We start from the raw sequence: 24,879 nt of genomic DNA on the forward strand, positions 1-24,879 counted from the left end.
GCATCTGTTCTGCCCCTCTTCTACTGTTCTGGATGCCTCTTCCTTCTTTCTGGCTTTCTTCTCCAAGCCTTGGTCATGGCATGTTACCAAGTCAGACCTTCCTTGACTGGGTTGCCAAGGTTGGGAGCCCTTCCTCCTCAATGCTCACCTTGAATGACATAACAAGGAATGCTTATTGGTGCCTTCTAGAATCACCTTATAAGTGATTAAGTTATCTGATACACAACCATTTCACATACATACACATTCACATACAACACACATACACTCACACAATACATACAATCACACACACATACATACACAGCACATACAACATACACACTCACACACAGTGCAGCAATACTCACATACAATAAATACGCACACAGCACATACACTCACACACAATGCACACATATTCACACCCCCCACATACATACATTCACATACCCTCAAATACACACATACGCTCACTCGTATAATATAGATATAATTTAATACCCAGGCTACCCCAAACAATAAAAATCATTATCTTTGGGGGTGAAGCCTGCAGCTGACCATTTTAAACGCCACACACACTCCTAATTGCACATGAGTATCTTCCAGATCTAGGGCAATACACTAAAAGGCCTGATGGCCCATCCTCTGAGGCCAGCTACCTGGCCGTAAATGCACCATCACACACCTGCCAGCTGCATCATTTGTATGATTCAGCGTATCCCTTTGCCCCTCAATCCCAAACTGGCAAAGCAGGGAGGATGAATTCATGACAGCCACTCACCCAATCAACGTGAGACATAAAGACAATAATATTTGTGAAGCATCTAAGGCAGCCTCGTGTGCAGGGGATGCTCCGTACAATCTGGGTCCAGCTGTCAATCACCATTGTTGGGACGGGGGTGTGGCTTGCTGGCAGAGTACTGGCCTAGCATGTGAGAACCCAGGGCTCCATCACCAGTACCAAATCCAAAGCACAAAAGCAAAAGCCAGAGGTGTCGTTGCTGTCATTGATGAGCGCGAGCGAGCTATGATTCATGGCCTGGTTCAGGCAACTTCCAGAACACTACTTCACAGCAAAAATACCAGAAGTTTTCTGAGGTAGCTGGATCCACGGTGTAGGACCGGGGACTGTGAGCAGAGTTTAAAAAAAAAATTACCTTTTCCCTTGAAAGAAGAGCTCTGAAAACAAATCTCCTGATCTTGGCCAGTCTCCAGTTCCCACCATGGCCTGCAGCTGAGGTCACCTGAGAGTTCCAGCAACTCAGAAACTCTTGCTGGACCTCTGCCCCGGGATCCTTAGTAAGAGGCTGGGATAGAAAATGGAGTATTTCTCCAGCCCTGTTCCAGGTGGGCCTGATGTGGGAGGGACCTTGGAAGCCTTTCCAAGCTTTTGGCAGCCTCCCCTGTCCCCCTGTGTGTGGGACCCCCAAAGGGCTGGTCATAGCAGGAGAGCCCCCACCCCTGCGGTTGGATAAACCCTGCTTAGGATGAAAGCCCCCCTAGCTCAGTGTGCTTGCATCTGTCGGTGTTTGTTTTTAATTGACAGTGTTGATTTAGCACTAGGCCCAGCAGGGGATGTGCTTACAGGCTATGATGAGGATTCTGAGGAGCTGTGTGCACAAGAGAAAATGCCAGGTTGGGTAGTGAAAGCTGAACTCTCCATGTTCCAGGTTATAAATATCTATTAAAATCACCAAAGTACCACCAAACCGAAACAAAGCTTGTCCCTTTCTAGAATGGGGTTTCTTGTCTCCTACCCTCAAGCATCCAGGACAGCAGCATGACACACTGGAATCTCTATGAAGCTCTGTTCTATTAATATTGCCAACTCCCCACACCTCCATTTCCTCATGTGTTCCAATAATAGTTCCGTTTCTCTTTACATCCCAGCGGGAAGGGTTGGGATGCACTGATGCCTACGATCTTGTCCCGTACACCTCAGCCCCTCAGCTATCACACTGGTGACTGTTCAGACTTCCTCAGGAGTGGTCTCTATGCACCCCACAGTGGGAACACTGGAGGAGAGGAGAGACTAGAGCAAGCCAGGCACTGTCCCATCCAGGGAGCATTACTTGTAGACAAGCACAAACAAGAGTCTTGTAAACACAAGCCAGGATCCAGAGTCTTCATAAAGACAGGGACTCTTAAATTGAGTGTTGAGTAATGAACTGGAATTTGCCAAGGGGAGGCGGGCAGATGGGGAGTGTTGCAGGCAGAAGAGACAGCAAAGGCTGGGTTGCATGCAATGCAGTAGAGGGTTAAAGAATTGAGAGTCTTCAGAGAGTTGGGAACTTTAGACTGTAAGGAAAGGCAGGTAGCCCCCCCCCCTTTCTCTGGGTCTTGTCTCTTTCCCTGTCTCCAATTCTCTGTCTCTCTGTGTCTCTGTCTCTGTCTGTCTGTCTCTCTTTATGTGTGTGTGAGTGTTGGTGTAAGAGAGAGACTAATTCACAAGACCGTCTAGTAAAGATACGACGTGAGTAGAACATGCCAAGGAGTTTCGAGATCATCCTACAAGCACACAGTCAACGCCATTGGGTACTTGGTACTATCTGGCACTTGGGACTTTCGGATACTACCTGATACTTGGGACTTAGTGCTATCGAGAGAAACCTCATGCTGAGTAGTGATATGTGGAAGTGATTAAGAGGCCAGAAAAGTGCTGTTTCATTTGTCTTTTCCATTGTTAGAAAACAGATGTGCAAACAGATGTGATTCTGCTTCCTGGTTTGTGTCTTAGAGACAGCGCTTGGGGCTTTGGGTCCTGCACTTCCAGGCTCTGGCTCTGACTTGTTAGTTTATTCTTAAGACTCCCTCCGCCTAGGCAGTGCAAAAGGATGCACTGTCCACTAAGAAGCTCTCCGAGTGTGGTCACTCTATCCTCTTAGCTGCCCTTCCTCTCCTCTCTCTAATCCCTTTACCTTTCCTCACCTGTGATTATCCTCTGGCAGGCAGAGTATATCGTACATATTTTATAACTCCACAGCTCAAGCATAGACAAGGCCGTTAATAGCTCAGTGACTTAAAACAACGCCCCATACTAAGCCCATGGCTAGCATGGAGCAGGCGGGCAATTAGAGGAGCACTTTAGCCATCAAAGGAGTTTGGCTGGAGGTCACTTAGTCACTAATGGTCAGGAGCAAGCCTATTCTTGTGTTTCCGGAACTTTTCCTATTTTCCATGACGAGGAACTAAAGGCAGCCAGGAGTTTAGGCAAGCAGGGGATTGGATCCCCTCAGCTGTCTACTTATCCTGGGCTGACCCTGCAGCAGCCCCTAACTTTGTGGGCGCAGAAAGAGTTAGCGGAAGAGTGAAAGCGTGAGGTATGACTTAGCACCCCAACTCAGACAGGACTGAGTCTGCTACAGAAGCCAACCTCAGCTCTGGGAAGGCAGGGCTAGCCTTTCGATTTAGGGTTTATCTATAATTATTTTCATGAGTTCCTGAAAAAAGCTCATTTACAAAAATAACTATGCTTTGCTAGAGAAAGCCAAAAATATGCCATGAGTTTTAGTTCCAAGGCCCCCAAGCACCTGCTCACCTCCAGAAATGAAGATCGTCACTCTTTCCTCAGAGGTAAAAAGGCCCGCCTGATCTAGAGACTCGTTCAGGGTACAGATCCCTTTGCGAAGGTAAAAAGGCCTACCTGATCTAGAGAATCGTTCAGGGTACAGACCCTTTGAGAAGGTAAAAAGGCCCGCCTGATCTAGAGACTCATTCAGGGTACAGATCCTTTTGAGAAATGGAAACAGTCCAAACCTCAGGGAGGCTCTACTGTTCTCCCAGAACAGAAGCCAGCTCTGGCTAATCCAAGCAGAAGAAGGAATTAATGGGAGGAGACTGAGCAGGAGAAGAAACAGAACTGTTTGGGATCTAGAAGGCAGGAACTAGCTCCTAGTGGGCATAAATACTGTGTGCCAACAGTGGTCTGTGGCCACGACCCACACTTCCCCCTGCCGTTAGTCCTTCTCCCGACTCCTGCAGGGATTCGGTTAGGCCCACCTTAGAGTTCTCCAGCCCCGCCTGGGCTAGAGAAGGAAATCTTGTTGCCTGGCATTCCATTAAGAGGAGATACCATGGAGACTGGAGCCATGGGTCCTGACATTTTCAGAGAGGAAGAATTGATAGGAACAACCTAAAAAAATACAAACCTAAAGAAAAAAAGTAAATTCAAGCTGGATGGTATGGTGCACACCTTTAATCCCAGCACTCAGGAGGCAGAGGCAAGTGGATCTCTGTGACTTTGAGGCCAGCCTGGTATACAGAGTTAGTTCCAGGACAGCTAGGGCAACAAAGAGAAACCCTGCCTTAAAAAAAATAAAATAATGACAATAATAATATTCAAAAAATGTATTCACTTACTCAGAAGTCTGCCCATCTTGGTGGAGTAGAGTAAGGAATCATGAATCTTTATCATAGACCCAGCTTTAAAGCTGAGGGCCTAGTCCCCAGTTAGGCTATATCCTAGGGCCTTGTACAATGTTTCCTGTTCCCTGAGAGTCTATGCATTTGCTTATGATTAGGAAAACTGGAATGAAAATCTTTTTCTATTGAACAAAACATAAGGATGAGATACTGAGAGCTGATGATGAAGAAGCTAAGCTGAGTGACAGGATTGAGGCTGTTCAGGACCTGATCCGGGTTCAGGCACTGCAATGTCGGATGTACATACCTTTATGAAGCCGAAGGCTCTGGTATGAGCCCACCTGAGCTGGTCCAGGTCCAGTAGGCCTTCCAGCAACAGGAGTGCCAGCAAGATGACTGGGAGAAACGAAGAAAACTGACCTTGAGTATGAGCGACTATAGCACTTGACACATTCTGATGACTCTGATGTGAATTCAGCACCCAGCAGACTGCAACCATCCTCTTAGGGATGTGATCTAGTACTAGACCTGAAGCTTGCTAGGTTACCGGCAGACTCACCCTGCTTCTCTCTGAAGCTACTGCTTGGAGCACATGGCCTGTTTCTAGGAAGGGTGTCCTTTAGACCTTTGCAGCTCAGTTCCTGGACAGACAAGCAGAGCCTGGGCAGGAAACACTGTCCCCTATCTAGGAAACACCGTGATAGTCCCCTGCCTGCTCTCCTAGAAGTAGCCCAAGTCTCAATGTCACAGGCTCACTTCAGCCCACAGCGGTCTCTTTCCACCTCCTTTCCCTCCCTAGGAGCTTGAGACTATCTTATGGATCATAATTTTGAGGGAAGGTTCTGACCCCATGCTGCTACAAATATCAGCTTATTTCCAGTCCTGCCAGCTCTTACATTTTATTCTTTACACAAATCTTCATGCAGCCAAATTATATCTGATAACGACTTGCTAACCTTTGTTTATTTTTCATAGCCCTGAGCTCACACACTATGTCCTCCTCTCCAACATGGTTAATTCTGTAAGAGAGGGACTGTGTATGTCTCTCTTGTCCTCTTCACCCTTGTGGCAAATACACACTAGGTGACTATCAGATGTATGCTGGATTCATGTTGTTTTGTACTACCCTAAAGATGAGAAGTTAAGAAATTGAGAGAACAATGTACTCACTGGTGGCGCAGAGACAGAAACAGATAGGAAACATCAGTTCCTGGCAGAATTGTAGAATAGTCCTCATTCTTCTAACCGCAGGCGTGAAGACAGCCAAGAAAGAATGTGGAATGTGGCCAAAGATGGTTATGACTTCAATTAAATCGAAGAGCTCATGTATCACTTTTGGTTGCCATAGCAACAGAACCCCATCTTATGATAATGGCAGGATAATATGATAAAGTCAATACAAATAAACTAATAACGTATAGGGATAAGGCAAGAAATGGTCTGGTTTGCTTCACTCTGGGGAATAAACTAAGGTGAAATGATGGAAGGTTCTCTCTGCTGCAAAAGATGCTGTCCTGGAATTGAGTTACGGATAAGAGGGCTAAGCTGGTCATTCTATCTGATGAACCCATTCTCTGTGGAAGTACATAAGGCTGTGATCAACTGAGATGCTTTCAATAATAGAATAAGGGATGAGATTGGTCCTATATTGTAGGGCAAACAACCACATAACCCAACAGCATTTATCTGGCTTGTGAGTCTATACATTGGTGATGCATTTCTGTGCTCTGAATCCAGCAGGGCTATTTTAATACAGCTGGTAGGTCGGCTAAGCAATGACTGACTGACTGGTCTAGTATGGTCTCAGCTTGGATTGGCTCCACCTAGCTTTGAGGCCGAGTTTCACAAGAGGGAGTAGAAGCGTGTAGGGTCTTGAGTTCTGTCTGAAACTGGCACTGAGTCACTGCTGCCACGTTCCGATGGCCAAAGCAAATAACACATCAAGTCCCGACTCCAAGGGTGGAGAAGCAGACTCAGAGTTTGGTGGCGTGAGTTTCAAAGTCATGTCGCTGAGCGGACCGATATGAGGAAACAATTCACCTGAATCACCAATACAGTACCTACCAGAGCCGAAGCCAATTTATTATTAGACTATAGCTAATTCAGTATAATAGCGATTTTAAAATAAATTGGAAAATGATGTGGTATTGTTTTTTAAGATACTCATACTCATTAAAATATGACTGACATTTCAAATTCTCAGTGGGGCATGGTATCCTATTCTATAAAGGGTACTATGGCAGCAGGCTACACACAGTGTAGAGGGAGGGGAGGAAATGGGTCCTTACCTCATTTCACACATAGAATTCGATTCAATATTTATTCAAAAGGCAAAACAACATTGGGAAGAAAATAAGTGGTGAATCTACGTATAGCTTAGGTATTGAAAATGAGCTATTAAATAAAGCATGAAAGATGTTAGTCAGAATGAAGATGAAAACACAATATGTTTATAAACACAATATATTTATAAACTATGTGCAATTTTATAAATCATACGTAATTTTATAAATTATATGTAATTTTCAAATTCCACACAAAGAAACCTCCAAAAACTGAAAAGTTCAGGAAGATATTCATAAAAGAAGTATGTGAGGAATAATAATATTGAGAACTAACTACCGGGTAGTGGTAGACCACACCTTTAATCCCAGCACTGGGGAGGCAGAGGTAGGCGAATGTCTGTGAGTTTGAGGCCAGCCTGGTCCACAGAGTTCCAGAGATACACAGAGAAACCCTGCTTTGAAAAACAAAAACAAATGAAAGAGAGAGAGAGAGAGAGAGAGAGAGAGAGAGAGAGAGAGAGAACTAACCAAGAACTTCCAAAAATCAATGTGAAAAGATAAATAAACCAATAGGAAAGATGGGGTCGAATGTGTGAAAAGGAGGAGGCGATGCCCAGATGATGAAGTCTAAATGTCCAGCAGGCAGATGATAGAGTGGTCACTCTTACAGGATATTGGGCAATTGCTAGTTAAATCACAATGAGCTATCATTTCATACTCATGATGCTGGCAGGATTATGTAAGCTGACAAAGTCAGCAGCTACTGTGTGGCAACCACACTGTCGTACACCACGGGAAGTTATGGAGCCAGTGTCACTGCAATGGAGAGCAACTAGCCGAGGTCTACTGAGAAAAAACTGAACATGAATGAACTCTGAAGCCCAGCAATTCTGTGCGTGCTTCCTAGAGAAAGTTCATTTTCTCAGTCCCACCATAAGAATATCCATTGTGGTATTGTTTGCAATAGAAAAATAGGAAACAAGCTAAATGCTGTCAAATGTGCAGAGCTGAATGTATACTGGCGTGTTTTTTTTTACAAGGAGAAGATGAGTGAAGTAAAATGAATATAGTTATCTGAAAAAGTTCACAAAGCAAAAATGTTGAAGGAAAATGGCATTACAAGATGGAATACATGCTATGAGAGCAATTACATAAAGTTTAAAAACTGGTTAAATCAAACTGTACTGTTGTGGGACACAGTGAGATCACAAAAGTAAGTAGAGAAATGAGAAATACGGGATTGAGAAAGCAGGTGGGGCTACGGAAAGGAAGATACACAGGAGGAGACTTCAGCTGTATCCCTGTCATGGTTAAGCTCTTCATACTACCATGAAGGTTTTGATGTTAGTCTTGACATCATGCCTGTGTGTCTTATGGTTAAAATACAAGTGGATTATTTAAGAAGAAAGGGAAAAGAAGTGATGAGCTGGAGGCAAGTTTAAGGACCACAGCTTAGATCCCTCACATAAAAACCAAGCAGGTAAATTCATTCCGTGAGAGGCCCTGTTGCAACAGATAAGTGCAGAGTGCACTGGCTACTTTCCTGTTGCTATGAGAAAATGACATTCCCAAGGCAAAGTGGAAAAGGAAGACTTAATTGGGACATATGATTCCAGGAGAGTTCGTAAAGGCAGGGGAGGTATGGCAGTAGCTGAGGCTTAGGAAGCTGAGACATCACATCTTCAACCACAAACGCATAGCAAAGAGAGTAAACCAGAAACAGGAGAGACTATAAATGCTCCAAGTTCACCCCACTCTGAGTCTATTCCAGAGTCTATTACCTAACCCCTCACCCCAAGCAGCACCTCCAACCAGAGACCAATTATTAAACGACATGAATCTAGTGGACATTTCTCATTCAGACCAAATAAGAAAGATACCTAAGGTCATTTAAGGTCTACACGCATACATGATACCCACATATATGCCAATGCACGTGCAAGTGCACACACACACACAAAGAGGGAAGGGGAGGGAGGAAGGAGAGAGAGAGAGCTCTTGCCTGCAACACTTGTCATAGTAAATACTCAGCATATGCTAAGCATGTGATGGACTGAGATGTCATAGGGTTTCTCCCCACTAGGAGAAGGGAAGGCTTATTTCATCATACAGCTTACAATGCATCATCCAGGGAAGTCAGAGCAGAAACTAGAGCAGGACAGGACCTGGAGGCAGGAGCTGATGCAGAGGTTATGGAGGGGTGCTGCTTACTAGTGTGCTCCCCAACGCTTGCTCAGACTCCTTTCTTATACATCCCAGGCTCACCTGCCGAGGGTGGCACCATCCACAATGGACCAGGTGCTCCTCCATCCATCACGAATTAAGAAAATGCTCCACAGGCTTGTCTACAGGCCAGTCTTATGGAGTAGTTTTCTCATTTGAGGTTCTCTCTGCGCAAGTGACTCTAGCTTGTATCAAGTTGACGAAACACCAGCAGCACAGAGCAGTTGGAGAACCACAGCTTACCTCCATTGAGTGACTGGAAGCATTTTCTCATGCAGCATTTTCTCGTTCACGCTCGGGTTTTCCATGAAATGTGTTTTGGACAGTGTTGCTCCAAAATATCAGAAAAATGGTCCTAGAATGAACAAGTGTCCTCAGATTCTTCCACTAGGTCTCATTTTGTCCACAAATTCCACATCCTTTTCGAAGATCCACCTCCTACCGCTTTGTTTCCATCTTTGCAGTGCTTGTGTAAGCCTTTTCTCCCTTCCATGGAGACCACACCACACCCTGAAAAGGCACTCAACCATCTGAAATCAATGAGCAGTCCCTGCTCCCGGGGCTTCCTAGCTACAGGACCCTAGAGAGATTCTGTGACCTCTGTCCGTGTCAGTATATATTTTCTAAAGGCAGAACAGAATCAATCACTAAGTGATTCATCCATTCATACCTGATGATTTTATGAACTTACTGTTTACTATTATTCAGCGGGGGAGGGGCAGGTCAAAAGCTTCATGCTTTAAGACTATATCAATTTCCTACATCTACAACCAAGAGACAGAAAGGACAAAAAAAGTTTTCATGATTCTGAGACTAAATTCTGAGAGGAAGGATGAGCAAAGCCGGCTCCGGATGATGGCATGGGGATCTGTTCCGCTCAGCTCAGCTCTGGGGGCGTGGGGATCCGTTCCACTCAGCTCAGCTCTGGGGGCGTGGGGATCCGTTCCACGCAGCTCAGCTCTGGGGGCGTAGGGATCCGTTCCACGCAGCTCAGCTCTGGGGGCTGGGGATTCGTTCCACGCAGCTCAGCTCTGGGGGCTGGGGATCTGTTCCACTCAACTCAGCTCTGGGGATATGGGGATCCGTTCCACGCAGCTCAGCTCTGGGGGCGTGGGGATCCGTTCCACGCAGCTCAGCTCTGGGGGCGTGGGGATCCGTTCCACGCAGCTCAGCTCTGGGGGCGTGGGGATCCGTTCCACGCAGCTCAGCTCTGGGGGCGTGGGGATCTGTTCCACGCAGCTCAGCTCTGGGATTTTCTGAGTCTTCAGCAGTCTTTGGTTTTGATACATCACATGATCTCTGCCTCATCTACACACGGTAGCATTCTCCCTGAGTATGTGTGTGTGTGGAGGTAAGGTTCTGTCTGTCTGTCTGTCTGTCTGTAGGTAACCTCTTTTTATGAGGACATAGGACATACTGAATTGGGAGCCTACCTGGCTCCAAAATGATTCATCTTAACTGGCTGTACCTACAGTGACCCAGTTTCTAACTGAAGTTATATTCTGCGGTATTGGATTCAAACATAACAATTTTTCAGTAACACAATTCAGCTTGTAATAGAGTCCAGTAGAAAAGCAATCTATAAAAATTCGTTTAGATTTTCATAAAGACTTACAGAACGCAGCACTCTGTTCTCATCACAGATGGCTGTCTCTCGGAGCATTTAGTATCAGACCTTTTGAGGCACACAGTAAGACTTTCACCTGTGTTGGGGACACGATTGAACAGTTTGTTACCAACTTTAAAGTAGCTGCTGCTCCCAGGGCTGGGAAGATGACTCCACTGTTAAGTGCCTATTCTGCTCTTGCAAAAAATTTGAATTCGGTTCCTAGCACCATGTCAGGTAGCTCACAAACATGTGTAAATCCAGCACTAAGATATCCAATGCCCTCTTCTGGCCTTCTCGGGTACTGCACTCATGTGTGTAAATACACGCACACACACATACACATGTGTGCGTACTGTTAAAAAATTAAAAATAAGATCTTTAAAGTAAAGGCTGCCTATTTGAGTCTAAACATATTGCTGGCAACTGTTTGTCTTATGTTGACTGACAGAGAAAACTTTCTGGCCAGAGTTACTGGTCTCCTAAACTTTATGCATTGAAGGAGCTGAATCACTATGCAAAGAGTTTACATAACCGGAACTCAATGAAACTTTCCAAACCAGTTGTGCCATTCTATAGCAAAACATAAAGGGAGAATCCAGCTCTCCTGACACAAAGGACTGCGCTGTGCCCTCCGGTCCCAAACACATGTGCTTTTTATCATTCCACACACTGGCATCAGGCCATTGCGGCGGCTCATCCTCACTGTAAGCATGGGTAGGTTTATAATCACTTAAGGAACACACCTCTGGACACATCTGTATGGGTGTCTCCAAATGGGGTTTGGTTCAAGTGGGGAGACCTTTACCCTAATGTACGTGGCCCTGTTCCATCAGCCAGAATCCCAGACTGAAGAAAAGCATGAGCATCAGTAGCCATTGCTGTGTGTGGTCACAGTGTGACCAGTCAGTCCTGCTCCTGCTCCTGCTGTCCTGCAGCCAACGACCCTCTTAAACACCCAGCTAAAATAAAGTCTTCCTCCCTTATGCTGCTGTTGTCAAACACTTCGCCACAACAATGAGAAAGCAATGCAAACCCCTTGAACCCAACAAGGCTATTCTTGTCAAAATGGCCCCATGACTGAGGTGAAGCACAGAGCACGGTAGGAAAGCAGCATAGACTCAGATGCCCCACAGCCCGAGGTTAGAGCCTATGTCCGACCTTGTGCAATTTTTAAGCAACTGATATCAGTCACCTTTACCAGTCAATCACAGGCACCAGCTATAACCTCAACGAAGACAGAGTGACAGTGTATGTGAAACAGAGGAGCGTCTGCCACGTGGGTGGAATTTAACTCGTGGTAACTATTAATCTCCGTTGGTGAAGAGCTTTCGATTCTGGAGAAATCACCTTGAGATAAAACCTTTTCCTTCTAAGTTCTGAAAAACAGGTGTGAGATGCAACCAACAAAACCACTCAGACCTCCATATCATTGCATATTGCCCGAGGATACTCAGAGAGTGGGTGTGGCTTTGTTTTATACTATCCAGTGTTAGCCCCTGTGATCCAGCACCGTGATTCTGAACAGCTCTATCAAACGCAATAGAACTAATCCAGCAGCATTTACCAAGGCTCCTCTGGCATGATATTTGCGCAAGCTGTTTTTCTTATTTCAGGCACTGCTGACTAAAACACTTTGTACAAAGCAATGGAGCTAGATTTTATCTTCAAGCAAATTTGGCAAGACAATCATCACCCATAAGCCTCTACCTAAGGGTCTTTGGCTTGGCCCATGCCTCCTTCAAGGTATTCCGACTTACATGATGGTGTTTGTAATCTGATCTCTGCCTCTATGTTCCCCAAGCATTAGATATGAAAACAAGTCATCACTCCAGGCTCCAGACTCGCCTGTTTGTGCCATGTTGTCAGGCCAAGATCTACTTCCTCTTCCTGTCTACACCTAGATACACAGAGAAACCTTTGGGCACATCTAATAGGGGTGCCAGGGCACTTGTCCTTCCTTATGCCCCTCTTCTGAAACCTGCTGGGTACCTTCTTAGCATCTAAGCTTGGAAAAGCACCTCTACCTGGACTGTTGTCTCCTGTTGTGTTCACTTCACACACTTGTCCATCAGCGTACTCACTGAAGATGAGCCCCTCCCCCAGGGGCCTCTGGGAAATTATCCCCAAGCACCCGTCTCTCTGATGCCCTATCCTGTTCAACACCTGTAAACTATTACACACCATAGATACTCAAGTTATTTGGTGAGTAGACAAATGATAGAAAAATCTTTGTGTGAAAGTTGGAAACTGCTCAGTCGCCTGTTTTGGGAGGATGGCCCTGATGTGCAGTGAGGAACAGTAGGGACTTTGGGGTCAGTCAGGTCTTGATTTAAATACTAACTCTATACTGTTTCAATGAAAAGACCTGAACAAATGTAAGTTAACCTCTATGAGCCTCAGTTTCCTCATTTTCCAAGTGGGGTATTGTTTATCATCCACACACTCGGGGCTGACACATAGATGGGAACTTCTTTAAAAGATAACGTCTTAGTTAGGGTTTTACTGCTGTGAAGAGACGCCATGACTACGGCAACCCTTATAAAGGAAAATATTTAATTGGGGCTGGCCTCCAGTTCAGAGGAATAGTCCATTATCACCATGGACTAATCATGCATGGCAACAGGCAGCAGATGTGGTGTTAGAGGAGATGAGCCTTCTACATCCATCTGTAGGCAGTAGGAAGGGGCCATGAGCCACTGACCTGGCTTGGGCCTCTGAGACCTCACAGCCTACCCCCAGTGACACACTTCCTCCAGCAAGGCTCACCTCCTAATAGTACTACTTCCTATGAGCCTAAGGGCGCCATTTTCTTTCAAGCCATCACAGAAAGCTCATGATGTTAGTAGAAAGAGACACTGAAAAGTCAGTGTTGCCAAAGCAGCGTCTATTGCTAAGCTTTCCAACAACTTCCAGGTTCTACCTCTTACAATATGAGGGCAGAATTGCTACCAAATACCAGGAACCTGTTTTCAATGATGCCTGCATCAGAACCAGAATCTCGCTGTGTCTTGTTGTTTCTTCAGAGGCACTGTTTCATTGCTTCAAGTTTGTACCTCTTGCCTATTCTTGGAGTGACCTGTTTTCAGGTAGTCCAGCTAACCATGAAAATTCGGTGTGTGATCTGCAAGGGTCAGTATATCAAGCCACGAACAACTGTAACTCCTTTGTCATAATTCATAACTACAGATAATTGAATAAAAGAAATTAGACCTCAAAGAACAGGTTACCCAAGAGGATATATATATATATGTGTGTGTGTGTGTGTGTGTGTGTGTGTGTGTATTTTTCTGTTAAATACAGGAATGGGAAGTAGAACACAGAAAATGGACGATCAGATGAGATTTCCGAAGCAGCCCTGAGCAGCCAGAGGGTTATATAAGCTGTGTCTCCTCAGCAAGGTGGAAAAGGAGGGGAGTGGGTGTCATTGTGAGAAGGTTTAGTAGCCCATGTGAGGCTTTGCCAGGGATCAGCCTCCCAGTGCAGAGATGCTCAGCACTCTTTCTCATGACTAGTAGCTGGTCTCTAATTTCTGAAATATTACCAACCAAGGCTGAAGCCACCAGGGCCCACTCTAGGTTCCAGGCCTTTCTGGTACTGGGGACAGAGTTGGCTGGTGAAGAATTCCCTTCTAGAGGCTGGTGACGATGTTTGCTGGCCTTGCAGAAACTCAACAGGAACTCGGTTTGCATTTAAGTTCATAAGAAGAAACACAAACATGCAAAAGTTTTGTTTTGTTTTCGGAAAACGAAAGCAATCTCAAAAAAACGTTCTGTCAATATGGACATGAATTCTGTTTGACCTAGCTGCCTGCAGTGTCTTGGAAGAAAGGAGCATATTTCAGCACCTGGACAATCATAATCTTGAGTTTAAAACAAAACAAAACAAGCGTGGGGAATTTCGAGAGCACCGAAGGCCATCAGATTTTCTAACAAATCAGTCAAAAATGTATTATTAGCAAACCGAAGCGTGGAGGACACGGCACTAGAAATTAGCGGAGGTGGCAGCGACCCCTAACTTCACAGAGGGAGCTCGCAGATGTCTGGATAGTGGAGAGATATACAGGCCTGTGTGGAGCACGCTCTTCCCACCTGATAACCTGAAGAGTAAAGAAAGGCACGCACACAGCCTAATAAAAACAAGCTGGACGATAAGAGCTATAATAAAAGTGATAAATTATGCCTACCAAGCAGTAAGTCCCATAAAGGAAGTATAATTTACAATGCACTTTGAAACTTTGATAGGTGGAGGTGTGAGGCAGACATTTCAAGCGGAGAAACATGTACAAGGGCAGAAACTAGGCTAGGGCATATGTTCAAAGGACCGCGCAGAAAGGGTGGTCACACCGTGAACACCCGTGCTTCTGCCTGTTCAAGAGTCTCCTGTTCTCTCACCAATAGTAACACCATTCCTCTAGAAAAATCCTTGTCTTAGTGTCTGAAGCCTGGCATTACCTTGCTTTTAAAATCAGGGTAGGGCTTGTCTGTGACCCTCCCTTGACCTCTGTCACTGGATTAAGTCACTAGTATGGAGTTGAGTGTATAGCTCACGACAGCCTGTGCACCAACACACGTTTTGATTGACTCCCGTGGTCTTGTGCTGGTTCTTAACAGGTGTCATTTTCTAAGAAAGTGGCAGAGCCTGGGATCTCGTAGGTCTCTTAAGAGAGTTCCTGTTGAAAAGAAAGGCCAGTTGGCCCGGTTCTGAAAAATCATGGGATAAAACCGGACTCGTTGAACATAATGGACAATGAGGACTACTGAGAACTCAAAAACAATGGCAATGGGTTTTTGATCCTACTGCACATACTGGCTTTGTGGGAGCCTGGGAAGTTTGGATGCTCACCTTGCTGGACCTGGATGGAGGTGGGTGGTCCTTGGACTCCCCACAGGGCAGGGAACCCTGATTGCTCTTTGGGCAGACGAGGGAGGGGGACTTCATTGGGGGAGGGGGAGGGAAATGGGAGGCGGTGGCGGGGAGGAGGCAGAAATCTTTAATAAATAAATAAATAAAATAAAACCAGCCACAGGGGGAAAAAGAAGAAAAGAAAAGAAAGGCCAGAGCATTCACACAATGGCGTAATGGAGGGACAGCACATCTCCATTTGGCATAACCAGTCCAAACTGCTGTCACCTGTTACCATAAGGATTGTCACATAACTGAGACCAGGCTGGAGTGGACCTTGAAGCATCTTCAGCACACTCTGTCTGTAATCAATGAAAAGGAGGAGCTTGGGAGACTTGAGGAAAATGGTGGTTTTGACTTGGCCTAACTGATAGACTTCTGTAGGCAGGGAGACCCGGTGAGGGAGCCACAAACACACCCAGTGGTGACAATTTGTCAGCATGACATCATGAGTTTCAGACACTCTGTACTGGTGTCACTTCAGGAGCTTGCTGTGCAATGTGCATTGGCCTAGGCCCCTCCCACACATCGACTCACATGGTGCTCACTGCAACCTCATGGAAAAGATCCTCTTACTCACATTAACGTGGACTCCAGTCTATAAAGAAAGTCCATTTTGCAAAAGCTGCAATTAAAGCATTAGCCGGCTAATAAATTCCCAATCTTCCGCAACCAGTCAAATGGCAGAAACGAGCTCAAATGAACAGCAAGGCATAACCTAGAGCCTGTTCTATACACACATAAATACACACATATACACACATAAAACATAGACCATGTGAGTCGATGTGTGGGAGGGGCCTAGGCCAATTGATTACAGACAGAGTGTGCTGAAGATGCTTCAAGGTCCTCTCCAGCCTGGTCTCAGTTATGTGACAATCCTTATGGTAACAGGTGACAGCAGTTTGGACTGGTTATGCCAAATGGAGATGTGCTGTCCCTCCATTACGCCACTGTGTGAATGCTCTAGCCTATTTACACATTTTATGTTTATGAATGTTTTGCCTGCATGCATGTGTGCACACAGTGTGAATGCCTGGTGCCCAAGGAAGGCAGAAGAAGGTGTCAGGACCCCTGGAACTGGCTAATGCTTGTGTGTCACCATTTGGGTACTGGGAGTTTAAACTGGATCCTCTGCAAAAGGAACAAGAGTCAGAGGCTATTCTTAAACAGGAGAGTTGCCAGCACCACAATGACTTGCTAGATCTACAGTCTTCCCCATGTGCGCCCATTCTCCCTTCCGGGTAGCCTGCATGAGTAGAATGGTGTTTCTATAGTGCCCCATTTTACTACCACTTGGGTAGAGAAGATGCCACTGGTGTTCCTCTCACTGGGCCATGAGCAGAATAAAACATGAGAAGGAGAGAGCCCCTGAGAATCCTATTCAGAAAATGACAAATCTCCATGGTGTCCACAGTGGGTCACATAACATGGGTGACAAAGGAAAGGAGCAGAGAGAAACTTTGCTCCCTAACAAAAACCCCACATCTCCTTAGAATGCAGATTTCTATCAGAACGTCCAAGAGTACATTGTGCGTACTTCCATAAAAGGCCATTGTCTATGCTCTTCCAGCAGGTCCTTGGATACAGGGAGATGAAGTCAGGCCTCCCAAGCACTGTCACTGTCGAGTCCCATCTCTCTGCCAGGCCTTCCCACAGCCCCAGATGGTCTAGCTTCTCCATCCCTGTCACTTCCTGAGGGTGTGGGAGAAAGAAAAGAACTAGAAGGGAAGAAAGTAGCAAAGAATCTTCCAGTACTAGTCCGGCAGGGCAGCTGCCAAACAGACGCAGGGAAATGGCTTGGTGCTCACACTTTCCTGCTGCCCACCTTCCCCTGGCAATGTCACCGAAGTCCTACTCACCTCATCGTCCAGTTCTCCTGGGGACTCTGCTGCATTCTCACTGCACAGCCACAAATGACCCATCATGTCCTCCTGGTCACTCAGGTGGCCATGGTGCTGGTGGGGTTACTAGGAAGAACATGATAGAGGAGGCAAATCCATGCTTTCTGAGTAGTTCACTTATTCATTAATTAAATACCAATTGACAAACGGCTATGCAGTGGTTCTCACCCTTCCTAATGCTGTGACCCTTTAAAACAGTTCCTCACCTTGTGGTGACCCCCAACCATAAAGTTATTTTCATTGCCACTTTGTAACTGTCATTTTGCTGCTGCTGTGAATCATAAGGTAAATACATGGCGTGTGAGATATCTGATAAGTGACCTTCAAAGGGGTCACGACCCACAGGTTGGGAACTGTGGCTAATGAGCCCGGGACTTCTCAGGGCAGTGTGAGTTGAGTACCAGATGGCTAACTTCCAGTGAGAAAGAGAAACAAAAAACAAATCAATAACTGTAGAAGCTAGTGACTGAGAGAGGAGAAGGTGGAAGAGGAAGAAGGGGAAAGGGAGGAGGTGGCAGAAAAGAGGAGGAGTAGAGAGGAAGAGAACAGGTTGATCTTACAAGGGAAGTAGGAAGTAAAGGAGAGACAGGAAGAGTTCTCGAGGGGGGCTTGATTAGGGAAGTGTAAGAAACAGCAAAGCAAATGAGGATTGTAGGAAGGCTGTGGCAGGCTGAAGAAAAAGGAAGGAGTGGGCTCATCTTCAGTACATGGAGGATAAGACCACCCACGTGGCTGGTGCAGAGAGAGCAAGCCAGATTCACAGGGACGGTGCTGGAAAGGGAGCCTTAGGCAAGAAGACTGCATCCTGTCTTTATGATGCCAGGAAGCCCGGAAGGCATGGCAGTGTGAGCTGAAGGATAGGTTGCTTTAGGAAACACTTGAGGCAAAAACAAGGAAGAAAACAAGAAGAGCAGAGGACCAGGCACTGCATGCAGGAGAAGGTGGCCAGAGCCGGGGTGATAGTCATGGGAGCATGAAGAAAAATCGGTCTCAAGACATATTTGGGGATTGGAGCCTCCTCTCTTTGCAGCTGTACAGTGGGCACTTTGTGTTGTCTGAGCGCAGCCACACAGCTGTGACTGACAGTTCCCAGGAGCTGACCTGTCCTGTGCTTCTCCAGTCTAAAGATGTCTTCATGCCCTTCATAATCACAGTCTGGAGTAAGGAAGATGCCTTTGTGCCCATAACTGAGCAAGGCCTGGAGTGACAACGGTGGGGCTTGGAGGGACATGTGTCCCTGTGTCCTGTGTTGGAGATAAAGAGTCTAAAACCATTCTGGATGCTTCATCGGGACCCAGACCCTGGTGTTGCTACTGTTCATCCTTCTTGTTAGACATTACTGCCCACTACTCAACTTCCACTACCGTAAGATGTCTGAGACACACCCCAGTGTTTCACTTCCTCACACCCTCCCTGACTTTGTGCAACCCCATGCTTTAGTCTCTGTTTTGAGGGAACTCAGTCCGTCCCCCAAGGCCTGTGAAGGAGATGTCAGCATCTTCATAGAGCAATCTCTTCTTTTCTTTCAAGAATTGGTGGGTTTATAACAAGAAACGGGTTTTTCCCTCGATTCTTCCCAAACTGGCTTTACCCACCTATACTTGTAAAGTCAACCCTGATAGTCTGGTTTATGGAAAGTCAACAGGAGAACAATTGTACAGTAAAGGAAAGATATTCAGAGCTCTCTTCTAGAAAAGCAAATGAGGTTTAGTCTCAAACTACACAGATGGCTCTGTGATGGGCCTGAATAGATCCTGCCAATTTCACAGACAGTGAATAGATGAGGGTATGGCTGACTGATAATTCGGCAAAGGGATAATACGCTTAAATGAGATTTGGAGAGAATCACTTAAAGTGCTTAGGCTTGTGGGTCCTGAAAGTTCTGGTAGAAATGACTATAGATTAAAGAGATAAGAGACGAGCGGATAACATAAAGCAGAAGAATTCCTTAAATCAACACAGACATTTTAATAACTGGGCTTTAAATAAATCCCCCCTCTGAAGTCGTGTAACATTGAAGAGCTCCTGTGACACAGGAGAAGCTAATCACAACGCTGAATAATCCCAGAACCAACAGAGTGAGGCAGAAACGGGAGCATCGTTCCTTCAGCTCCTCCGACCTCCCAGTTTCCACTCTGCCCCCGGGATCCCCGCCACCCAGCACCCCAGCATCTTACAGTCTCAGCTGTCCCCACACAACAGCCAGGTTGGGACTCAGGTTGGGTTCCAAGCCTCTCAGACCTCGCTGCTGATGGCTAGAAACCGGAGCCGTTCACCCCACAGGGTTATTCCAGGGATTAAGTGATCTAAGGAGAGGGCAAGCAGAACCAACACACGGGCAGCCACCGGTCATCGACGGTGCTCCCTCAACAAAGATGTCAGTCAAACGGGAAAGGGTGCCCTGGAGCAGCTTCGCTGTCTACATAGGGCTGGTGATAGGCAGTGGACCCAGGCTGGCTAGCCGGCCTCAGTTAGGATGGGCAGGAGCTGCCCACTCTATTTGTCAATAAACTGTGCAGACATCATCCAGCTACAGCAAACGGGAGGCATAAATCTCTGCTGGCCTTTAACAAATCAGTGTAACAATTCACATCAAAGGCTGAGAAACTGTTAATATCCTGGGGAATTCATTCAAACATGAAGGAATTTGCTACAGATACATTGGCGCTCGCGGAAGTGGTAATACTGGAAGGAAAACGCCAGTCCTTAGAGGCCAAGAGTGACTGTTCTTTTCCTAGTGGGGTAATAAACTAACTATAAATATCAGCAGCACATACCTCTAAAAACGAGTGTTTGTGATGAAAAAGAATCTTCCGTGTAAGGGCCTAGAAAATCATGCGTACATTCTAATACGATATGTAAATTACAGATGGTTTGGAACAGCAGAATATGCCAGAACACAACTAACTTTATTTTTAAAAAGTGTTTGGTATGTTTATTATTTTTAACAATTTTTAACAAATTTTAACATTTTTAACAATTAAAAAGGATTTGAAGTGGGGAGGAGAAGCGACTTTCTCGAAGCCTCATCTCACAGACAGCAGTAATATACAGAAAGCCCCTGGCAAGTTGTCTCTTTCTTCCAGGTGCTCTCAGCTCACCAGGCGGTTCTGTGCAAACTTTGTACACTCGTCCCTGTAGAAACACACACTTCTAACAACGCAATCTGTTCGAACCTTCACATCTGGCACCGGAGGCCAGATGTGTCATGAGGATTGCCAAGGGGCTGCTGCTGTGGACCGTGGCATCAATTGTTTTAAGCGCTATGCTGACGAGAGTCAAAGCCCCGGCCACTGAGTAAAATATGATCAGTGTAAAAGCCAATTTGGCAAAACTCAAACCAGAGCTGCCTCCTTCTGACGTCAGCTGTATACTTTCTAAGCGTTTTCTTCATGCCCAAAGCTATATTTGGATGAAACCAAGAAAGATATTGCACCCAAGACCCCACAAAAAGCTTGAGATATGAGTCCCAGATCTAGAAGAAAGAAAGGTTTCCAAGCCACGTTGTGTGTTCTCTCACTGAGACAGTGGCACTGGGTCCCTGACAAGGGTGAGATCCTTCATAGATGTCACACCATGGCGCCCAGGCACCAGAGCCAGGAAGCTAGACCATTGCTGCTACAGCCGTTGTTAGCTCTCTCATGCCTACATGTGTCAAAGATCCCAGGATGGATCCCAGGCACCTCATAAGAGGGATGGCTTTCCAAGGAGGCTGGTATCATGAGAGAATATTCCAGAACACAGAAGAAGTCTTCGTGTTCAGCTCCCTGTGGTCAGGGACTGAGTGTTTGTGTCCTGGAAATATCTGAGCAGTCAAACCACTCTGTGTACTGAAGAGAAAGGAAGAAAGTGCTTCTGCTCTAGGTGAAAGGGGAGAGAGCTCCTTCCTCCTCCCCTCAACATTGGTTTTGCATCCTGGTCATACTCACTAGACTCTAGTGACTACAGGGTAAGTAAAACCAAGTGGAGGCTGCGGAAACTGCTACCCCACGGCTTTAATGCAGAGTCACACATATCCGGCGGTCATTACATCACTGCTACCCCATGGCTTTAAGGTTAATGTAGAGTATCATACATATCCAGCCGTCATTACATCACTCCTGTTCAGAGTGTCAGAGACAATGGGCAGCAGGAGGTGTGGCTTGTGATCACTCTAAGAGGACTAGAAAGTTCACACCAAGGAAAGGCCCAGGAGGCTGAGGACAGAGCTGTCACCCTAGGCAGTGACTGTCTTCTCTGACAACCAGAGATTCAGGGTCATCTATAGGGCCCTTTGTCCTGCTCACCTGTAGCTCTGACCTGGTGATGGCACAGGCCACCCTGACTGGAAGAGTGTATCATCCCCTCCCCTTGTTTCCCCACCCAGTCAAACCTGCCCAGGCCCCCAACAGAGGGTAAATGGGCCATGTCACTGAATCAATGACAGATACCTGAGATGTGTGTCCCAAATATGGGCAAGGGGTGGGGGTTAGGGAGACATGGGCTTTGCCCTTGGACATGTCTTCTCTAAGTTTTCTGAAGTGGTTCCAGCTACTTCCATCCTAGGATCTGGTAAACAGAAGGCAGCTGTCAGTCAGGGTGGCACTAATGAAATGTGATCGTGGACGTCACTCGCCCCAAAACCAACAGCATGCCTGTTCACTTGCCAGAGGCTAGTGAGACTTCAGTGAGAAGAATACTGGGTGGGGTGGTGGTGGGGCTGCAGCTGACTTCTGTCCTGGCAGGCCTACCAGACGTCTCTCTTACTGAAGGAGCTCAGAACCCGGGCTAGGGAGACTGAACTCCCCGCTCATTCTAAGCTCCTCCATCCTGCTCTGCTTTGAAGGGGGCGGCCATAAATAAAGCTCTGGCTGGGAGCTCCTGGGCACGCATCAGCACAACCCCTACCCTGTGTTCTGAGGTGCGCTTGTGGCTAGTGGTTTAACATTAAATTTCTCACCGTTGACCAGACAAAGGTTTTATTCTCCATTGCCTCCAACTCTGAGACATGTATACAAGCCTTTTTCAAGATGTAAATGTCTCCCTGAATGGCAGTTTGGAGACGGTGTGCCAATGCCAGCTAGAGCACACTGTGGTGTTCTGTTCCTCCTGTCTTGGCACAGAAAACTTCCTCTGCCAGGGAGAACCACCCACCCATCCTCATGGCCAAGTCTAAAGCTCCCTTAAAGATTCAGATCATATCCCTTCACTCACGTGTGGATTAAACACTTCCTTTGCAAGCCCGAGAGGTACCCTCTGTGCCATCACTAGGCCCTCAAGATGGTCAGTAAGGTGAGGAGTGGAAAGAGCTATGATCATAGCCAGGGTGCTTCTGCTATGAGCTACTCTACTGGGGGAGGGGTTGGGGGATTGGAGCAGAAGGCCAGCCCTATCCCACCCCTCCCTGGCTTTCCCTGGCTTTTCTTATTGTTCTCTCAAAGGCACATATGTCATCAGCTCCCCAGTGACATGTCTACATGATGTCTGCCCTCTGCCCCCACCATTCCTACTGCTTTCTTAGGTCTTGGATGCCATGGGCTGTCTAATGAATAAACTACCCAGGAAACAGTCAATGCTTGGAGTAAATAATCCTTCACAGGAGCAACTAGTCTCTTTAACATCAAGAGATCAGGAATTGTTTTTAATCCCCAGAGCGATCACAGAAGTGAAGGCATGCTATATTGCTTAGCATGGGAGCTTGCAGCCAAGCATGAAGGAGTCATTGAGCAAAGCCGCATTAGCTAACGAGCCCAGGATTGGCGTCTGGGGATGAACAGGCAGGGATGGGGGTCAGTGCCGGACACAGAGACAGGGTTTCTCGGTGTAGCCCAGTCTATCCTAGAACTCACTTTGTAGACTGAACTGCCTATGCCTCCTGAATGCTGAGATTATGGGCATGTACCACCGTTGCCCAGCTTCAAGGTAGAATTTGTTTTTAACCTCGGTTTTTGTGACCCAATAGTACAGAGCCTGTGTGGAAATTACATTGGTGCTAGAACGATATTTAGCAACTTAATATTTTATTAACCATTTTTGTGTGGAGATAACTGGAGCTATGTCTTGATAATAATCAGCACACTCAATAAAGCAAAGAGTTCATCTAGTGCAGACAGTGGCAAAGCTCTTCTCAGATGCATGTGAGTACAAATTGAGCCTACCATACAGCAGCATAGAGGGCTGAACTTTTGCTTTAACCAAGTCCCCAGGTTCTGTGGATCCACAGACCAAAGGATCCGGAGAGCCAGCCACAATGGCAGAAAACACTATTCTCTTACTATTAAAACTGAGCTATTGATTTGTTTGTCCTGCTCTGGGGATCAAACCCAAGGCATGACCAAACTACTGCATCCCAACCCTAAATTACTATTAAATGTTTTTAATTATGGAATTAATGTGCAGTCATTATGATGAATTCTGAATCTGTAAAGCCTACTAAGAAAAAATAATAAGTCTGCTTTAATCTCATAATTCAGAAATAGGCTTATTAGTATTTTGGTGTGTTTCTTTCTAAATCCTTTTCTAAAGTTACATTGCCTGTAATTTTTGCTATGGTCTTTTAAAATTGTGAACTTTTCATGTGATTGTATACTTTTTATTATTCTTTTTTTTTGAGTTAAGGATTACCTTAAACTCATACTTCTGAGTGCCTATTATAAATCTTACCTGGTCAGGTTATAGACTCAAAATTTTAATTTTTGACTAAATTTAAAGTTTAAGAATTAATTTTTGATACTTTATCTTTTTAATTAAAATTTTATTGCATTCACTTTTTGTGTGTGCGTGCACGTGTTCCATGCACGCTGTCCTGGTGTCCACACAATGAGGTTTAGATGACATGTCACAGGAGGCAGTTCTCTCCTTTTATGCTGTGAGGCCTGATTATTGAACACAGATCAGCAGGCTTGATGGCAAACGCCATCCCATCTTTTTAAAGTTTATATTCCTGAGTTGCATCTGTGGGGGATGTGTTTGCATCTCAGTGGTAAGGTCTGGTGTGTGTGTGTGTGTGTGTGTGTGTGTGTGTGTGTGTGTGATTTTGTTCAAAGTTAAGGTTAGGTTTTAGTGTTGTTTGCTTCAGAAACCAGCTAGGTATGCATCACAGTGTCCTGCATGCCATGGAGCTGCTGCTTCTTGCTGATGATTTGTACGGTCTAGCTCACCAAGGAACTAATTTGGAGTCTCCCTTCCTCACACATTCCCACCTGTAAATTCAGTGTGACTGTTTCATCAGTTACCACTAGACTGAGAAGGTACCCGTGTCTCTAACTGATGGATTTATTATGTGGGATATTTTGTGTGCTTGTGCCCACGTGTCCACATGTTCATGCATGCATGTAGAGGCCAGAGGTCACTCGCTCTCCATCTCAGCTCTTGAGGCCGAGTCTCTCACTGACCAGACTGGATGACTAGTGAGGCCTAGGGATTCTCTTGTCTCCAGATCCTCAGCCCCATGATTACAGGCGTATGTCACGGACCTGACTTTTTCAGTGCTGGTGATCAATCCCAGGTCTCCCTGCCTGCAAGGCAAGCACTTCGCTGACTGAGTCATCTCTCCGGCCCTGGCTCTGTCTTTCTTGAGTCTCCTGTCTTTCCTAACTGCGAATTTCTCCATAAAAGGTGGTTAGTCCTGTAA

The sequence above is a fragment of the Microtus oregoni genome, unplaced genomic scaffold (genome assembly GCF_018167655.1).
Source record: "Microtus oregoni isolate MIOR12 unplaced genomic scaffold, Mior012 000001F_ref0000356, whole genome shotgun sequence".
NCBI lineage: Eukaryota > Metazoa > Chordata > Mammalia > Rodentia > Cricetidae > Microtus > Microtus oregoni.